At 41.1% G+C, this 14008-nt stretch overlaps 1 long non-coding RNA gene across 1 annotated transcript; it reads left to right on the top strand.

The window, feature by feature from the left end:
* The first annotated feature begins 8223 nt into the window (after positions 1-8223).
* Positions 8224-13791, top strand: LOC111254462 (uncharacterized). The gene is made up of 3 exons (XR_002675038.2): positions 8224-8363; positions 9955-11759; positions 12830-13791. It is a non-coding gene; the product is annotated as an uncharacterized LOC111254462 (long non-coding RNA).
* The last annotated feature ends 217 nt before the right edge of the window (positions 13792-14008 follow it).

Here is a 14008-nt window from a genome sequence, read left to right as displayed (position 1 = left end):
AGTAAAACTGTGCATAGGATGTGGTTTAACAAAGGTTGCCTTGCTCCTAACCTATTAGACCGGCTAACAAAAGCTAAGATGGCGCGCCAAGTACTCCTTCTTTTGTCCTGCCTGCTTCGCCAATATGGCAAATGTGATCTCGAAGCCTCGATTGTTATTAGCTTCTGTTGTCCTATATTCAATATTGAAAGACCTAATCATTATCGTTGAATCATAATTGGTCATCGGCAGTTGTTTTGCAGCTTACGAGCTTTGTTCGTCAGGTCAAAGTAATCATTTTTCGAGTAGGTAACAGGAGTGCGCGACTGAGAAGGTAATGCCATTCGTTTTAGCACTCGTAGTTTTGTAGAAAGGGAGAGCCACTGTCTGCCGTGACCACAGAATTGTGGATTTGGGTCAGCGTAAGAGGGGCTCAGATTAGCTCCGATTGCATCCCATGGAGTAGCATGCCGGTCTGACAGTGTTTTCGCTTTTTGACATCCTTTCAGGAAAAAAAACAATGAAGGACCAAGCACTAGGAAGATGAAGCAAGCGGAGATTTGGCCAGATGGAAAAATTAGAAAAATAGTCTACGATTGTGGCTGCTGGTACCAGTCCAGTGTGAAGAGGGCGGTCGAAGAGCTTCGACCGTCATTAGCAAGATGCCTTAACGCATCATGGAGATAGGAAGACCTCGGCAGGGTGCCGTTTGGCCGTTGCTTGTGCTAGGAAATGCTTCTGCCAAGGAAAATATCTCAAGCTCCTAATATTGATGAAGCCAAGAAGAGAGCAGGCGCCAAAACCAAGAAGCCACCAAACGGAGCGGTCATCAATAAACTAAAAAGAAGTTTGCGAAACGAACAAGGAAAAAAGAGCAAAACCTAAGAGGTCTGTCATTATTCAAGGTCATATGCGTACGCAGAGTACGCTTCACCTCACGAAGGACTTTCTTCGTGTTCTGCCAAAAATACTCTCGAAGAAACCATTTGATGGTACCGAACTGGGTCATGTGCGATGGAAGGTGTTGATGTCTCGAGCACTTACAGTGTGTCGCGAATCCGCAGGTCGATCCACATGCGTCCTGCAACCTTTGCGAAAAACTTTAATCACGTCACAGCGAATTTTCCTTTTTCTGTTTTCATATGGCCAACTCTCGCTATCACAGCCGCAATCTTGCAGCTTTCCGTTGTCGAATACGCAGAGTGGCCTTTCGACCTCCATTACAGCTTGCGCAACCCCGGAACTGTTGAACTGAACCCTGTTGATTTCTCCACCCCAGACGCCGGCTCGTTCGACCCGATGTCGTTTGTTGTTCTCGGATTGGTTGAATATATTATTCGGAACACCGATAATATGCGCAACTAACAAATTTCTTATTGCCCAAGCCGATGTTGCTTGTCGGGTTGGCTGGTAGTTCATCTATCTGAGAAGGCGGTGAAGATAGGAAAACTGCTATTGTAACCACTATTACTACTTCGCATCCAGACGAAATGGAAATATATCTGCGCCTCCTTGTTGTGATGGACGGATAACGCCGGTTGGGAATACATTTCACGACTACCTTCTTCTTTTGCCATGTCCATTCCGCCAAAGGCGATTCCGTCTAGATAAGCGAAGTCGTCAGATGTACTTAGATGACGGCTAAAAAATGACAGAAGTCCGGGTTCTGCCGACGTCTCTTCCTTTCTAATTCAGTAACCCGTATTACTTTCAATATGGCCAATATGGTATTTATATGTCGTATTTAATTCACGTATTTAATTCTTTACTTGCTATCTGGTAGGAAGCCAGTAAACCTTACCTAAATAAAAGGGGACCTTTTCGTTTTTAATCGGTTAGGTAAATAAGGACGTCATAGCAATGATAGAAGCAACGACGTGAAGCGGACAGAAACCTCTATAGTAGCATACAGATGCATGTGTAACGCATGCATAATGCAAAAATGCCACATGCGAACTACAAACCACTTACGCATGTAGATCGTTTGGCCTCGAGAGAATCACACACGAAGGTAGAAGCCAATGGCAACAACCATATCATCATCTGAAATCGAGTGAAAAAGACCATTAGAACAGACGCTACTAAGCTAAAGCTACCAACCACCATCAGTTGACTGTATTTTACGATTCTCATTATATATTACTACTTCTACTACGTGTATTGCTAGTTGAAATCAATTAAAGCTAAGCCGAGGCAAGGCTTTGATTACGTCTAAGAACAAAAACATAGAAAGTTACTTTCAAGCTACCTAAGAAACATTTTAAAGTCTTACCTTCTATGACTACTGGCTACAACAATGTTTGATGCCGATGCTTACATAATCAATATCGTCTTGTTCTTGCTCATTGTCTAATACGAATTCCGCATGCGTTCAATTAAATCTCACTGATGCCGCACAATGTAGGAACAATGATAAAGCTAAAAGCTAGATATAATAATAACAATAATTATAATGGCCGTGACATCATTAAACTCAACGTCGGTAACGTTGGTCCATATATCTATATCATATATTTGTACTACTAGCCTATTTGGTCGGTATATTTGAGACAGCGCTGTCGTCGTCGTTTCCCTCTCTCTATTTGCATTCTAATGAGATTAGATAGGGAATTCAAACTAGACGACAGCTATGCGTGACTACGTAATGAAGTATTTGACTGTGTGTGGAGCGGCTCACCAGCAAAGCTGGCCCGCTGACGTTGCCATCAGTCGTAACCGTTATGATGCTGCTAGCCGCGCGACTAGGATAGATGAAAGAGCTGACTTTTGCAAGCTAATAACTAATCAACAACACTCCTGCGAGCAAGCAGGCATTAATTACCTACAGACAGATTGTTACAATTGCGGGCCAAGCCCACAGAGCTAAGCAGCGTGTAGAGGGTAGGCTGTAGGCCTTTTAGGTCGTGCGTACGCTGAACAAGTAACGAGGCAGAGCAGAACGGTTCCACCGACTCAACCAACTACCAACGTCTTTTACGATAGGAAAACGGTAGATCAGCTTAGCAGAAGCTTAAGGGAGAGAAAAAAAGAAAACTATCGAAGCATATTTGAATACCGTCTGACTCGCTTAACCTATAGTTAGGTCGCGGCCCATTTAATTAGGTCGTATGTGAAAATATAACTAGGACGGCCCGTTTCTACTCTAGAAGTTGCAATCAGAAGGAAGCCGTGAAGTAAAGCAGACATGAAAAATGTTGGCTTCTACCCGAATGGCCTATTTATGGTTTTGCCAATAGCTAATTGTACATCTGACCGTAAGCAAAAAGGCTATATTATAGTTTGTTTAAACCTCTCATGTTCATATGTCTGTTTATTGGCTGACTAATCATGGATTTTTGCTTAATTCTTTAAAACTGAGATTACCTGAAAATTGAACTCACACTCTGACCTGTATTTTTTCTGCTTTCATTGTCAAATGTCAATCGAAGCAAAAATTTGTTGCTTTTTGTCAGCTCCGAACCGACCGACTGTTGCTCGTAAGGATCATAGTGTTTGCTTAACCCAAGCCCGCCTTTACGTCGACCGTACAGAGCCAGAAGGTGCAACACAATACCAATTAAACAACTCCAATGGAAAGGGGATTGCAGGAAGTTTTTTGTAGAGGTAAGCAAGGTTATTGAAAACAAACCGCCGTTTTTTTCGCCCTTTCACAACTGATGCAAACATGATAACACTCTGCTGTTCTACGGGGGTGTTAACATCTGACCAGAAAGTCGCTACAGAAATATGAGACCACAAGTATATCGTGACTCAATCTCAGGAGAAGTATGGAAAATGGCAAGACACCCGCTGCTTTTTGATGCCTACTACGGGATGAGAAAGATAATGGAAGTGTCTCAGTGCGTACTTAGACATACAGACACGTGTAAACCTGAAGAATCGCGTTACACTTCACACACGAGCGCTCTCTCACGTAGAAACATAGTATATATATATGAACGACGTCTCTAAGGGCTCAGAGGGGAACTCCCTCATCGGAGGAGCAGAGATCGGTATGGGTACAACACCGTCAAGGTCATTAAGAGCATCGGCCAGTTGCATCAAGCAAGACCATGGCCAGTATCATGACAAGCAATTGTCAAGGTTAGCTGACTGGCTGGCACAGCTAGTTTGGAGGATAGATCCGTCGAATGTCAGACTCCAACCGGATCGTCCAGTCAAAACGATCAAATCAATTTGGTGACGGTGTATGGCGAACGAAGGGACTATACTGGGGAGCGAAAGGGGCTTTTGGGCTGCAGAAGCAGCGACAGGGAGGAGTCGAGTAAAATGTTGTTTCGCCTCCGGCGACGACGACTCGATCGTTGACGTCGGACACGGACGACCGGCGGGCTTGAAGCAAAGCTCTCATCGAACCATCTGGGAAAGTTCGTCCGAACGCGATAGAGCCCTGAGACTAGGCGCAAGTCACTAATAGCCAAAGCTTCGACGAAGCGAGTGACTCACTCCTCCCGACTTCGACTACATACAACGCCAACGACATTTAAATGTCTTCCCGTTAAAAGTATATTTGTACATGTGTGCCGCTCCTTTAAGCGCTTCAGGACTCTCTATAAATTGAACTGAATCACAAAACATATTCTCTTTGTAATACCTTGAATAATTACAATATATAAGCCTGAAATGTATTAAACACTAACCATACAACGTAAGCCTAGAATTGCCCCTTAATAGAGTACCGTTGGAAGAAGAAAAACAAGCAGAAATTTGAAAGAAACCAGAATGTTATATGGTTTTAACATCAAGACATTCAACAACATACCGCAAAGTCTGCATATATTGCAATTATGCATTGGTCAACACATATTGAAGTAGTGTTTGTTGTGAAGTTGCTAAACTTTAGTCCGAGTCGCTTATTTTGAAAACATACTCAACCTAATTAATTAGCTTTCGCTTACTTATGCTTTGTCATTGACCTTGCAATTTTAGACTCTGAAATCGAACTGGTCGCATCGAACATCCTACCCTGTTTCTTTCTATATAGGCCGGGTACCATCGGTGTTCTGTCTGTGGTACTAAGCGGCCCCGCAGTTTACAGTCCATATGTGTATTCCTCAAGCACGTCGAAACTTTCGTCAAAATATCATTGTTTTGATAGCCGTTAGACATAATCGACTACGATTCTATCTGGCTACAAACATACACGTAATCAAATGATTAACATCTCCTCAGCTTTTTCGACATCGTGATGGTGTAACGAAAGTACCTAGGAACCGTTTCAGGGGCTTTGGTTTTTAAACTGTTTACTACTGTACTGTAATCATAGCATTCATTTTCCGCGTACGAGGGTATACGTATATCAAAATATTTCTACACGCATGTAGTGACGTTGTCGACAAGACGTAGACAAATAAACACAAGCAAAGGTTCGGTGAAGAACTTTGCAAAGCAGTTACTTCAGGCGACATGGGAGATGTAGGGAATAAATAATTGTTGCTATAGTTTGTGTAAACAGACCGAGTTCGCAATATTTGTTTTCTGCCGTGAGGGAGTCTATGTACATATGCTTGAGAAGGGGGAGCTGAAATCCAACGGCAATAGGGGTTGCGTGACGATCGATGCAGATACGAGTGATGCCGTTTTCATCGCAGGAATGGGTAGATAAATTAATTAAATGGCGGCTTGTTTAACGACGTAACCAGAACGACCGACAGACTTCACCAGACGTTCGCCGTATAACGACATGTTGTAAGAGTATATTGTCCCGCCTGATCCTCCTTCTCTGTCTATGGTTTGGACCCCACGCGAAACCTTGTGAACTCCCTCCGAAGACGTTGCGTAAGAGAAGAAATAAAAAACCTGAACACAACATAATACCACCAATATGAACCAGTAGTGGAACAACACCACATGAAAGATGCAAGACAGGATGAACCAGGGCAAACTCCTCCAAATAAATAGAAAAAACAGGGCAGCAGAGAATGACGGAGGGCGAAGGAACCAACAGATAAAAGCTATAGATTATGGTAACTATGAATATATGCAAAAGAAATGCGTATGAATAAAAAAATGAAAATATAAAAATAAGAACTGTGCGTCTCGATTTCGATATTAGGTAGAACAATTTAGGTTTTTCAACTGTGGTTAATGTCCTTCGAGATCCATTCAACAAACGCCTTTGAAAGGGGAATGCGGTCACATCGTTCTCAATTCTGTAGAAGGACGGCGTCTGAAGGAAACCGGTCTCGATGCCATAGACTGTCGGCCAAGTCCTAGATCGCTACCAGTCGCGATGTTTCAGACGGGTAGATTCGTTAAGATATAGGTATCACTGCGCCTGCGCGCAAGTGAAATAAAACTTTCAGCTAGACAGATCAAGGATCCTTCATTGTATCGAGGCTGGCGGTATTTTCCGCTATAAGCTAGTGCAAATTCATAACATCTATTTCAGTAAGGTCCTTTAAAATACAACGAAACAGCAGCGTTGCTTTGCAACTTTGTTTTATGCTATCGTCTAATGAACTTTTATATGATAGTTTATTTTTTCAACCAAAACCAACTCCACAATTTTTTTTTTCTAATACCAGCAAATCTTACGTCGTTCGTAGAGTTCCACTAATGTTAGGCATGCTTGTACATACGCAGGTATTTGTAGAAGTTGAAGGTATTTTCGAACTGAGCCCGTGATGTCATTTAGCTGGACGTTATGTACGCGTCATACCTCCAGACGTTCAAAGCCACACAAGGCGCCACAATGTGGATTATCTAAATTTTCGATGCGCCCAAATTATTTAATTATAACAAAGCGTGCTTGCCTTGATAGCTTGCTCCCTTCCTGCATTTATCGTCTCTATTTGTAAACATTTAGTTGATGTACTCTCTCGAACTATTCGTAGAAAACGTAGACCATGCTGAAAGTAATTTGCACCACATCACATAAAGCATTTTCTATATTTAGAACGTAAACCTTTGCGTATGTCGAAAATTAGATTGCTTCCTGTACTACCTAATAATAATAGGGTATGACGTCCAGTGGCGCTACCACACTTAATAGTCGTCGTGGGCGATTATATTTGTTAACTTTATAGCACAACCAATAAAAAAAATGAACGTCGAATATTCTGCATTCGTAGAGACCCAAGTAAAGTTTCGATCCAGTGTAAAATGTCCACATTTGGCTTATTCCTTGTAACTAGATAAATAACGAATCGAAGTAGCAGCAAATTTAGTTCGAATACCATTTCCCAAAACTCGGATTGATTATAAAGTCCTCATATCTGCAAAACGTAATAGCCGGACGTTCCCATATATACGTATATATACTTGATGTACACGAATGCCCAGTATAAAGTCTTCATAATTAAGGAGGAGGAATAAGGTGGCGTACAGAGATGCACTGCCTCCTTTTGGCGATTAGCAACGCCATTAAGAAAGTCGGTAATTAGCGATCAAACAAGCATTGGTTTCAGTCCGTCCAATGTTGGAAATCACGAAAGTTGGCAACCACTGTCACTCGCCATAGAGTAGTTACAACTCTCCAGCATAAGTTCACTTTACGTTTATCTTGTTATGTCGGTTATCAGTTCGCTTTCCAGTCTTGTGTAAGTACTTGTAGGCCTACAAGGGATTCATTTGAAGCTTTTTCTAACTATAGCAGGTGATCCTGTTCATGTTAGTCCTATAGGTACAATTCTCACGGAATTGGAACTCACGCGTCAGGCTAACCGGTTGGATCGACTGGCTGATTCTAGATTCGCATAAAAAAATTCGTGGATGAACCACCACGCTAAGTTCGTTACGATAGATTTATTAAAATTAATTAAGACCATTTACGATTTATTCGGGTCCAGAAAAACCAGCAAGTTCTTCTACCAGGGGCAGCGGGTGGTCTCTGAGTCAGTTTCTGGATTCTCTTACTCTTTCTGGGTCTCCTTAAGTTACAAATACAAGTCGAATACATGTATATATAATTATGATTAATCCAATCGAATATGCTATAGAAAGAAACAAAACAAGATGTAGTTATGAGAGTTGAAGTGATAAATGGCGCCAGTACGTGAGGGGATCACTGCTGAGAGATTGAGAATCCCGAATGCTTCTATGCGTTCCGTTGTTTAGGAGTAGCCCAAACGGACGGAGAACTCGACCTGATATTAAATGGTTTTTGAACTAACAACGCATCTTTACTCCTCGTGTGGCTTTCTCTATTAAAAATAAGCAGAAAAATCGTGCCAAGGCACTGAGCCTAAATATGAACCAGGCTCTTCGATTTTCAAGGACAAGCAGCCAAGACTGAACAAGTATTTCGATAAAATCGACAACGTCAAGGAAAAGAATGTTTGTTTTTGGGAATGTCTGACGTGCACTGAATGACAAGACCGACGTCGAAATGTACGAAAACTGAGCTCGACGAAAGGTGTGGGTTAGCCGGAGCCGATAAAAAGGTAAATACAGGGTAGTACTATGCGTTGCAAAGTTAGCCTAAAGGTAAGTTCCAAACATTAGTTAGCCAGTGAAAATGTCGGATCTAACCAGCGGCTAAAATAACCTAAATTTGTTTCAAAAATTCGTATCAGCAGAAAAGAACGGCGCGCCAGCCGTGGCCAATACGTCATCAAAATTCTTCCAGAGAATTTTCCAGTACATTGCGCAGCTTCGGGTTGAATACGGTCTATATATATATATATATATATATATATATATATATATATATATATATATATACAAGTGCATGAACTATGGCAAATTACACGGAAAGGTAATATAATATTTGCTATCAATATTATCATTTCAAATGGCCTTGGGAATTCAGGTTTCGAGATGGTCATGCAGATAATACAACATGTGAAAACACCATATATGTTGCCATCCACATTATATGGATAGATATATATATATATATACGTTGCATATGTGACGTTGTATATATTGATAAGATCGGGAAGGCAGTACTCAGATCTGCTGTTACCTGCACCTAACGATATACGGAAATATGAGAGGCACAGGGAGCTGGCTAATTTGCTGCTCCTATCTGAACGCAAACAATTTTCGGTAACAAACAGAAGAAAATCGATCCAGATGTCATTGTTAGCTAATATATAACACACAATCTTGTTAGGCCTTTTCATTGGAAGCTTGATACAAACTGGGAACAAGTGAACTGCCGTCTTGAAAGCATGTTATTCCAACTATTTCTGGCCTTACTGAAAAGAACCTTACAGCGTTATAACAAACACTCGGTAGACCTATTACGCCCAGTTAGAAAACGGCATATTTCATTTGTGCGGCAAGTGTAGATGTAACTAAACCATATGCAGCTTTTGCCATCGTTTCGCATAGCTAATGCCTGCCGTGATAATTTTTGTAGAATAAGAAGAAATAGCTAGATTTCAACTTTTTGGTATATTGGGTAAATTACACGGGGGTCCTTTGTTAATTCTATTCACTCAGATTATGTTGAGTCGCTCTATCTCGAAATCTTTATCCTCTATTGGTTTACTGTCGTTGTAACAACTTCATGCCATTGTCATACAGTCTGTTTGTTTTGGTTCGCAACGTAGATTGACATATTCGTATCGTTCTTTGGCACAGTTTACTATCTTCGCTTTTGGTTTCGAACTTTATATTCAGTTCCAGATAAGTAATAAGTATTCCCGCAAGCCACTCATGTTCTACTTTGCAGGTTCAACGACGCAAATAAATGAAGAAGACTAGGCTTAATTGAATAAAGTTTTAATCGCTGGTCAGAGGTTGGCTTTAGGCCAACAGTTTCAGGAATCATCAGGATAGTTTCAGGATATCATTATGGAAAAGTACAGCAAGGCGCAATTTCAGACAAATCTTACCTAACCTGTATGTATTAGAATATGATGATAAATGATATATTCACTACTATGTCTTACTCAAAAACAAATAAGGTCTGACGTGATCTGCAGAAAATAGAAATCTGCGGCAGATAAGATGAAATATATGGTACGATCTCTGCCCTATCGTCATTAGATGTAACTGCTCTTACTCCCGGGGGCTTCACCACAGGTCCTCGAGCTACATGCAACAGAACTATCGCGTCGGAACCAATATGGCTGACGGTAACAAATACGAGGCCAAAGCACATGTCAGGTGCCAGTCATCAGTATACGGCGAAGGGCTTCATGATGCAGTTTTCCTCCGGGATGACGCGAGGGCACCTGATCAGCCGTCCTAATAGATGGCCTGACAAAGCTTGGAATTAAAATTGTTACGGGCGAGTGCAGAGAAATAAACTCGGTGCTTAATTAATTGCGCTGACTGATGCATTCATCTAGATGGTGCTAGCTTAATACTAATAATATTACGAACGCACGACGAAAATTCATTCGAGCAAGAGATTTTTCATAGTGCAATTTGAATAGTCTCACAAGTGTAACACCTTACGCAATCTGTTTTTGATAAATTAATTACTTTAATTTATACTATTTAATGATTAATCGCTACGACAGGAATCAGGCTTGTCATGCACATCGCAGCTGATTTGAATTACGTCCCGACAGCTGTATTCTTGTAAAGAGTTGTAAATAGCATAATCAATTTTCTGTCTGATATATCGTGTTAGATTTAACCGAGAGCTATTGGTTATTTCAGAAATACCCTGACGGTTAACAAAAAAGCGTATAGGCGAGATTTGAAACTAATTAATTTAAAATACTGAAAAGTTCCACGTACTCCAAACAAATGCCGTCCATTCGGTATGTATTTACATACAATATTATCAGTAAATAATTTACTGATTTTAATTCATTCCATCCCAAAAGATCCGTCAATTATTCAGTCATCAGCTAAAATGACACAGAGCTCTTAGCAGACGTTATTGAGTGACGCCCACTTTATCACAACGGCAACAATAAACGGAACGTAAATCTATATTTATATTCATTTTTCTCTTTACAATTAACATGCGTCTTTAAATGAGTGCCCATCAAGCTATTTATACATACAATGCTATATATCTAAATCTATCTTCGAAGGATGAGCTTGATAATGCACATTTCACTTACAAAATCCATGATATCCACAAGTTTCTTTTCGACGTTATGTTACTGTCATGTGTGATAACTACTCGGCAAACGATCATCGATTGATCGTGCCCGATGTGCTACCATCTGGCTTGTGCCTGCTGTCAGCTACCACAAGCTAATCACAAAAGCCGGCCTCAAAATATAAAGCACACATAACACTGCGTATAGATAATCCTCGTCTGCAACTCTGAAAGTTTTGTCTGACAAAAGAAACAGTTTTTTTCGCAGATCCCCTATTTGTTCCGGGAAACTCCTTCCTTCGATCCTTTTTTAGGGCGCCCCAAGCCAGACTAGCATACATTGGTAAATCCACACTTCCAGCTGCTTCTATTTTTTACTCCACTTCAGTTGACAAGCCGTCACAAACACGTAAACAGCACGCGACTGTCAGCCGTTCGAGTTCTCCCAGGTGATCTCAGTTGTTGACTGTCTTGGCTAGACTTTGTTCTAGCGTTTTCTGCGTACTGCCAGTGTAACTTGTAAAAGGACATCCTATATGTTTTCAAAAATGTCAGCGTATATGTGTGCGACTTAGCATGGTTTCTGGTAAGCGTTCGTGCCCAATGCTCGGAAAGTCAGCGCAACGACGACAGGCGGTGGATAGCGACAATGACGAAAATGAAGACAACGACAAGATCTGCTTCGTGTGTTTTTAAAACTAGATTCCTAGTTTTAGCGGTCTCAGTTCTAGTGAATAGTTACTGGCGAATATTCACCGATACCTCATCTAGAAGCTCTAAACCTATGAGCCGCGGCCGATGGTCGGTGGTATGCACTGGCAAGTCAGTGAGTACAGTTCTGAGTATAGCCCCTAGTCTAGTGTTTCATTTTTTTGTTGCACGCGGTCGTTTGGTCGATGGCATTCACTCCATATCGGATCTACTGATATAATACTGAGTATTGTTCATTATGGCAGAAACCGTGTTGTCGTTAGACTCTCAGAAAGTTTCAAAATTTCCGCGCGAGAGAAATAGTCAAGCTATTTTGGAACTTTGTGCACGTGTCAGTGTTACGTAGTGTTATTAGTACTCACGAAGTGTTTCGTACCGGTAGTACCAACAGTTTTACTGCTAAAAATTGTACTGTTAAGTGGTATTTTTTTACACAGTCTAATAGAGCAGGTGACATGATAAGAGTTTACATGTGTATGAGTTTAGTTTGTGAGTCTAGTTATCCAGTCTTCTGCATAAGCCGTACTATTCGAAAGAGCCGAAAGGAAGGTTTGTTCTCCCCGAATAAGCGTTGAGTCAGCCTAGACGACTGGTGTTGCATTCTACTGCTAAAATAGCGTTCCATAAGGAGAAGACATAACTGGATTAGCTAACCGATGCTGATTTGTGTAGACAATAGACCAGAGAAATTAAACAGCCAAAGAAGCGCCACACAAACGTATCTCGTAGCTGGCAGTTTTTATTTATGCCGAACGCGAAGTAACCTAACGATCTGGCAACCGCCGCGTGTGCAGTCGAATTAGATACGATATACCGATTGCTGCAAATTAATCTGCGTACGTAATGGGCACGTACGATAACCAGAGATTTTCTCGCAAGGGTTAATGTATAGATACTGTTTTTATTATTGTGGATGCTCGCTCTGGCGCAGTGCCATACAGGTGGGATGCCGACTACGTTATCACTCGTCATCGCCTGTCCTTGAAAGCAATTGTGTATGCAATAAATAACTTAGTCGATTAAGCAAATTACGTAACCTAATTATGCATCTAAGCAAAGCAGCAACCTTAATTTGTCTGGCTAGTAACTTGTTACCTATTTACATTTTGCAGAAATATCGCACTTTTTGCTAGCTAAACTTGAGAAACTTTTAGATACGATCACTACAAATTGTTTGTGGAACAGGAAATTATCTGGACCAGAATAAGATCCCCCTCTTGGAATTGCCTAAATTTTGGGACCGGTGAAACTTGTGAACTTCCTCAACTTGTGAAGCACAGCATCGAAGGTGACGAACTCAAAGCGACTAAAGCCAAGCAGAGCCTGAAGAAAAAAATACCTCGGGTGGCAGCAGACAGCGAGATTCATTCTCGAAACTGCACACAATGTAAACGACGCAAATTCCGAGTTTTCAGGTATAGGGACACATTGTGCCTAATGAGGAGGGAAAACCGAAAATGGTCACGGACGGTTGATCTGTAGGCGCTTTTTATATCTTTTACTATAGTATTCCTCAATTAAGTTCTGAGCCGACAGAAAGTGAAAATCAAGGGGAAACGTACATTAGTCGGTATAGATTTCGGCAAAATCAGGTTACACCCCTCGTGTTTGAGTCCGACATTACATTGGATATCCATGTATAATTCGGCCCCAGCCGTATGCGTCGTAACATCGAATCCACCTCTTGAAAAAAAAAGCGGAAATCGCTTAGGAAGCATTACACCACTTTAAAGAGAGAAAGGATAATACACGCCAAACGTTTAAGAGAGCGCACCTTGATCGGGACCAAAGAAAATGCTTTTTAAAAAGTTTCCTCAAAATCGCTAAATAAAGAAAACTAAACTAATATGTAATAGGCGAACTGGGAAAGAAGCGCACCTCCAGTCAGAATTTAATATGTTTCTACTAAGTAAGCTGCTAATGCGAAAATGAACATCCTAGTTTAGTATAAATATGGGCCCGATTTAATCGCGTTTGTTGTAAGTTAGGATTACCGTTGTGCTTATGATGTTCAGGACTACTGAGAGCAGAAGGTGTGCTTTGCTTCTCTTCACAGAACACCTGCAAGTTCACAAAACTGGGCTATCTTTGAATGTAACAAAATTTTCTAGCTGTGAATCAGAAATGAAGACGAACTTGACTTTAAATGTACATGTTTTTTTTACTTATTAGTTTATCGTAGTGTCGTGTTGTTGTGGCTGTTATTGTCAGCACTGTTCTCAGTCACCAGGGCACTGTTATAAATGGATACCCATTTGTCAAGCCTTCCGTTGCTGTTTATTATTCTGCAGACCAGTGTAGACACGTATCCCGTTGGAATTGTTTCGAGCAACGGTTTACGAAGAACGAACGCGGAAAAACGAA

This window comes from Varroa destructor, unplaced genomic scaffold (genome assembly GCF_002443255.2).
Source record: "Varroa destructor unplaced genomic scaffold, Vdes_3.0 BEIS01000007.1, whole genome shotgun sequence".
In the NCBI taxonomy this organism is placed as follows: Eukaryota; Metazoa; Arthropoda; class Arachnida; order Mesostigmata; family Varroidae; genus Varroa; species Varroa destructor.
Note: the sequence above shows the minus strand (reverse complement) of the source record. Positions and strands in the feature narration are given on the sequence as shown.